General features: G+C 40.8%; 1 pseudogene; it reads right to left on the bottom strand.

Moving 5' to 3' along the window:
- Positions 1 to 803: 803 nt before the first annotated feature.
- Positions 804 to 1,163, bottom strand: LOC138074733 (multifunctional methyltransferase subunit TRM112-like protein pseudogene; annotated as a pseudogene).
- Between the last annotated feature and the right edge of the window lie 5,322 nt (positions 1,164 to 6,485).

The following is a 6,485-nucleotide window of genomic DNA, read 5'->3' on the forward strand; positions in this document are numbered from 1 at the left end:
TTTTGGAAATTAAGCTTTCTCTGGTCGCATCTTTTGCCAGGTTTTTTTCCCATTCCACAGGTTGTCTTTTCATTTTCTTTTATGGTTTCATTTGCTGCATAATAGCTTTTAAGTTTGGTTAGGTCTTATTTGCTTATTTTTGCTTTTATTTGTATTGCCTTGGGAGACTAACTTAGAACATTTGTGCAATTTATGTCAGAGAGTGTTTGCCTATTTTTTTTTCTAGGAGTTTTATGGTATCATATCTTACATTTAAGTCTTTAAGTCATTATTAGTTTATTTTTTGTGTGTGATGTGAGGATATGTTCTACATTCATTGATTTATATGTCTGCCCAATTTTCCCAATACCACTTGCTGTAGACTCTTTTCTCCATTCTATATTCTTTTTGTTTGTTTGTTTTGAACCTTTAATGAGAAAAAAATGTAATATCGAGCTCAAAAACATAGTGTGTTTGTTGTGCCAATAGGCCAAGGATTAGGGATACACAGGATAAGACTAGCAAACAAGATACATATAAACAAAGATACACATGATCATAGAGTGAAAAACTGGTGCCTGGCACAATTTTAAGTCTTAGTTTCCTCATCACAGGCTTCTCTGGTGGTTCAGTTGGTAAAGAATCTGCTTGTAACATGGGAGACCCAGGTTCCGTTCCCAGGTTGGGAAGATCCCCTGGAGAGGGGAATGGCAACCCACGTCAGCATTCTTGCCTAGAGAGTTCCATGGACAGAGGAGCTTGGCAGGCTACTGTCCAGGGGGTCACAAAGAGTCAGACATGACTGAGAAACTAACATACTTTCCTCACCACTCAGCAGCCAACATGTTGGGGATCCCATGGCTGATGGGGAATAGACATCCTGACTCTGGGCATTGCAGGATGCCCTCCAACCATCCACCTCCAGCAGTATATGGTGCCTCTTTCTCAGAAATTTCTTGTCATGCTTATATCCCTGAATCGTCTCTTTGGGCACCTTGATCAGATGCAGGCTGTTGGCAGCCTCCAGAAGCACTTCCCACTCCACTTTGAGTGTCATACATGCTATGAAGTTGGGGTTGAACTCCACAGGGTTGATATAGACCTCAGTAGCCATGCAGAGGGAAGCCATAGGGCCTCACTCCCCACACATGCAAGCTCAGCAGATTGTGGGTGAGCAGCTTCATGTTTATGTTACATGCTCTTGCAAAGCTGGAACCAGAAGCTCCATTGTATATCCTTCCCTCCTCTATTGAAGATTAGTTGACCAAAGGTGTGTGGGTTTATCTCTGGGCTCTCTGTTCCATTGATTCAGATGTATGTTTTTGTGCCAATACCACACCATTTTGATTACTGTAGCTTTGTAGCATTGTCTGAAGTCTGGGAGATTTATGGCTCCAACTTTGTTGTTTTCCCTCAGGATTGTTAGAGCAATTCTGGGTCATTTATGGCTCCACATAAAATTTTGAGTTATTTGTTCTAGTGCTGGGAGCCAGTGTGAGGAACTCTACCCATGGCAAAGGTCATGAGGAAGGAGGCTTTGGCATATGCAAAGGCGGGATCGAGCCTCAGGAGACCCCCTGTTCCCAAGCATCTACCCCCAAAACCAGAGTGCCTACTTTACTGTTTTATGCTCTCACCTACACCTCTGACTTTATGGGGGGCTCTCCCCCATAACCATTTCTCTCAGAGAGGGAGTTAACTTGCAGCTCCAGTTAATAAAAATTCCTGGGCGTGACAAGAGTGTTTCAACTTACAAACTCCTCTGAAGGTTCTCTAGCCTGCCTGAGCGGGTTTGTCTGGCCACATGTGATTGTTTACAGCCTCCCAACTGTGAGAGGCACGAGATGCTTTAAACTTTCTATATACAGACTCTTTTGAAAAGTTAGAAAATTATTAGTATAGTATTAGTGGGTTGATTAGAAATTATATTGGTGAAGGGTTTTCATTTGTTGAGCCAATATTTGCTGCTAAATCTCCATAGTCCTCGCCCTTATAATGAATATAACTAGCATATAGGAAAAATAAGTATTAACCTTTACGATTAATCATGTTAAACTTTAGGCTAAGTAAATTCCTTTCTTGATTGTAACCCACTACACCCTCACCCTATAGGAATGCAACTTTATTTGGAGGGTGGTGCTTGGTTTAAGAAAAAATCACCCCTAGAAAAAATAAGTTTTCTAGTTGACTGACCGTTACCAGAAAGGGCCATAAAATGTCAGCAGGCTTCATGGCCAGAAGATGATGTAAAACCCCTAAGACCTTTGTATAATTTTATATGAAGCACCTGATTGTGACAAGGGTAAGGTCTGCTGACCCCCACGTGACTCTGTATTCATCCCTATGTATAACAAAAAGTATATAAGCAAACCTGAAAAATAAAGAAATGGGATCAGTTTCTGGAAAGACTGATTCCCCCGTGTCATTCTTTCCCCTTCTGGCTGAATTCCCATCTGGTATGTGGGTACTCACCAAGCCTGCTAATTCTGCCTGGGCTTCTAAGATCGGACAGGGGAGGCCTCAGTGCCTCCTCTCCTTCGGGAGAACAGAAAGACGCTTGTGGCCTACGTAGCTGGTGATTGGTATACCACATAAACCAAGTTATTCAGCCTCTTTTTCTCCACTAATTTTCCTACTACACTATCCGTTTCTAATCTCTCTCTATATCTGTAATTAAATAAATTTTTTCCTAGGACACCGATTCCATCTCCCCTTCAAATTACCAAGGAACCACCAGCACTGGACCCTGGCATTCTAGTTCTGTGAAAAATGTCATGGGTAATTTGTTAGAGATCACATTAAATCTATAGATTGCTTTGGGTTCAGTTCAGTTCAGTCCAGTCGCTCAGTCGTGTCCAACTCTTTGCAACCCCATGAATCACAGCACGCCAGGCCTCCCTGTTCATCACCATCTCCCGGAGTTCACTCAGACTCACGTCCATCGAGTCTGTGATGCCATCCAGCCATCTCATCCTTGGTCGTCCCCTTCTCCTCCTGCCCCCAATCCATCCCAGCATCAGAGTCTTTTCCAATGAGTCAACTCTTCGCATGAGGTGGCCAAAGTATTGGAGTTTCAGCTTTAGCATCATTCCTTTCAAAGAAATCCCAGGGTTGATCTCCTTCAGAATGGACCGGTTGGATCTCCTTGCAGTCCAAGGGACTCTCAAGTGTCTTCACCAACACCACAGTTCAAAAGCATCAATTCTTTGGCGCTCAGCCTTCTTCACATGTCCAACTCTCACATCCATACATGACCACAGGAAAAACCATACCCTTGACTAGACGGACCTTAGTCGGCAAAGTAATGTCTCTGCTTTTGAATATACTATCTAGGTTGGTTATAACTTTTCATCCAAGGAGTAAACGTCTTTTAATTTCATATCTGCAGTCACCATCTGCAGTGATTTTGGAGCCCCACAAAATAAAGTCTGACACTATTTCCAGTGTTTCCCCATCTATTTCCCATGAAGTGATGGGATCGGATGCCATGATCTTCGTTTTCTGAATGTTGAGCTTTAAGCCAACATTTTAGCTCTCCTCTTTCACTTTCATCAAGAGGCTCTTGAGTTCCTCTTCACTTTCTGCCATAAGGGTGGTGTCATCTGCATATCTGAGGTTATTGATATTTCTCCTGGCAATCTTGATTCCAGCTTGTGTTTCTTCCAGTCCAGCATTTCTCATGATGTACTCTGCATATAAGTTAAACAAGCAGGGTGACAATATACAGCCTTGACATACTCCTTTTCCTATTTGAAACCAGTCTGTTGTTCCATGTCCAGTTCTAACTGTTGCTTCCCGACCTGCATACAGATTTCTCAAGAGGCATGTTAGGTGGTCTGGTGTTCCCATCTCTTTCAGAATTTTCCACAGTTTATTGTGATCCACACAGTCAAAGGCTTTGGCATAGTCAATAAAGCAGAAATAGATGTTTTCCTGGAACTCTTTTGCTTTTTCCATGATCCAGCTTTGAGTAATATAACCATTTAAAAAATGTTAGTTTTTCCAATTCAAAGCATAGGATCTTTCTGTTTGAATCATCTTCAGTTTCCTTTATCCATGTTTTATAGTTCTCATCATATAAGCCTTTTACCTCCTTGGTCAAATTTGTTCCTAATTTATCCTTTGAGGTGATTTTAAAAGAGATTTTTTTCTTTCCCTTTCTGATATTTCATTGTTAGTGTAAAGAAATGCAACAGATGTCTGTATGTTAATCTTGTATCCTGTTTTTGCTGAATTTGTTTATCAGTTCTAGTAGTTTTTGTGTGTAGTCCACATTTACTACTATAGGAACTGATTGTCTGGGAAATTAAGTAAATTGTTCCAGCATACGTAGTAGGTAGTACAGTGAAGATTCAAATCCATGTCTTTGGATTCTGTGAACAGGGTACTGTCTCCTTGTGCTTGCCCAGTCCCAGGCATTAGAAGTACAAAAAAAACCAAAAAACACAAAAATGAGTAAGGCACAGTCCCTGCCCTCTAGAAGCTTAGAAGCCAGCCAGTCAGTTAGAAATGTAAGCAGATAGTTGAAGTAAGTTCTAACTCTGTGTGCTAGAGAGTTATACAGTCTCCTGGAGTAGCTGCAGCATAAGGTAGATGTCATATCCCAGGTCTCTTTTTCAGTCTGAAGAAGTATTAGTCGCTCAGTTGTGTCTGATTCTTTGTGACCCTGTGGACTGTAGCCCACCAGGCTCCTCTGTCCATGGAATTCTCCAGGCAAGAATACTGGAGTGGGTTGCCATGCCCTTCTCCAGAGGATCTTCCTGACCCAAGGATTGAACCTTGGTCTCCTGCACTGCAGGCAGATTTACCATCTGAGCCACTAGGGAAACCCTATTATTTTATTTTATAGTACTTGTAAGTTTTACTTTCTTTATAAAGATTAACTCATAATTCTCATTTAATAATGTTATGAGGTAGTCACTATTATATATCCATTTTACAGGTGAGAAAATAAGGTATAGGTAGGTTAAATAATTTATCCAAAGTCACACACTAGTAAGTGGCAATGCTAGGATTCAAATTCAAGAAGTCTAGCTCAAGAGTTTATATTTCCATCACTAGACTTTGTTGCCTCTAAACCTTTCTAGCTCAGAAAAATTAATGTTCAGTTCAGTTCAGTCACTCAGTCGTGTCCGACTCTTTGCAACCCCATGAATTGCAGCGCGCCAGGCCTCCCTGTCCATCACCAACTCCCGGAGTTCACTCAGACTCATGTCCATCGAGTCCGTGATGCCATCCAGCCATCTCCTCCTCTGTCATCCCCTTCTCCTCCTGCCCCCAATCCATCCCAGCATCAGAGTCTTTTCCAATGAGTCAACTCTTCTCATGAGATGGACAAAGTACTGGAGTTTCAGCTTCAACATCATTCCTTCCAAAGAAATCCCAGGGCTGATCTCCTTCAGAATGGACTGGTTGGATCTCCTTGCAGTCCAGGGGACTCTCAAGAGTCTTCTCCAACACCACAGTACAAAAGCATCAATTCTTTGGTGCTCAGCATTCTTCACAGTCCAACTCTCACATCCAATGTTAGCATCCACCAAAGTGATCTAATTCTAGGGTGTTGACTCATTAGGTGCCATCTTATTGCTTAACAATGAACAGTGTAACTGTCAAGTAGACTGGATACACTTGTTCAGTTTATTATGCTTTTTCTAGGCAGTTCTACCTAGGAAGGCAATTTACAATCAAAGGCTTGTTGGCTTACTTGGAATCAGATCAAATGGAATTAGCTGGTTGATCTTAAGGACCTTCTGATTTTATTTGTACTATAAGGTTATGTCTGTGGCAACCATTTCCCTGTACAATACTGAAGATGTACTGCTTTTAAGATGTTTTCTAAACTTACAGTATGACCAGTCCTCCTCAAGGTTTGAAATTCTCTTTATTTAGACATTGTGTTAGTCAGGCTTCCTCTGTTTGTAAGTGTGGACAGTCCCAACTTAAATAAATGTAAGCACAATGGAAATTTCTTGACTCATGTCCCTGGCAAGTTAAGAGATGGATATAGCTTCTCTTATTTTCACTCAAATGAAATCATCCTCCAGGTTTCTTTTTTTATCTGTATCCTTCCCCCTCCACAACTCTTGGCTCTACTTAGCTCTCTGTGTTGACCTCATTCATTCCTAGATAAAGATACTACCATGATGGGTTACCTATCCTGTTTTGTATCAGTCAATATGGTCAAGAGAATGAGATACTCTTGTTTAGTTCAGCTTGGTTCATTTGTCCATCTGTGTGGCCTTAAGTGTCTGAGTTTACTTGATAATCCCACCAGAAGAACATGTTGGAATGAAGAAGGCTACATTCCTCAAAGGATGTACAGACAAAATCAATAGTATCAGTAATTCATATTGTAGCCTGAGACAAGAGAAAAATTCATTAAAGTTCAAAATTCAAAAATTCATTCAATCCTTATTTAAAAATTTGATGGGTTCATTATGGATTTTTTCTATTAATTTTGATTTTTAAAATATTTCATTAAGATATTATTTATCTTGATTTTTCAG

The sequence above is a fragment of the Capricornis sumatraensis genome, chromosome 1, assembly GCF_032405125.1.
Source record: "Capricornis sumatraensis isolate serow.1 chromosome 1, serow.2, whole genome shotgun sequence".
In the NCBI taxonomy this organism is placed as follows: domain Eukaryota; kingdom Metazoa; phylum Chordata; class Mammalia; order Artiodactyla; family Bovidae; genus Capricornis; species Capricornis sumatraensis.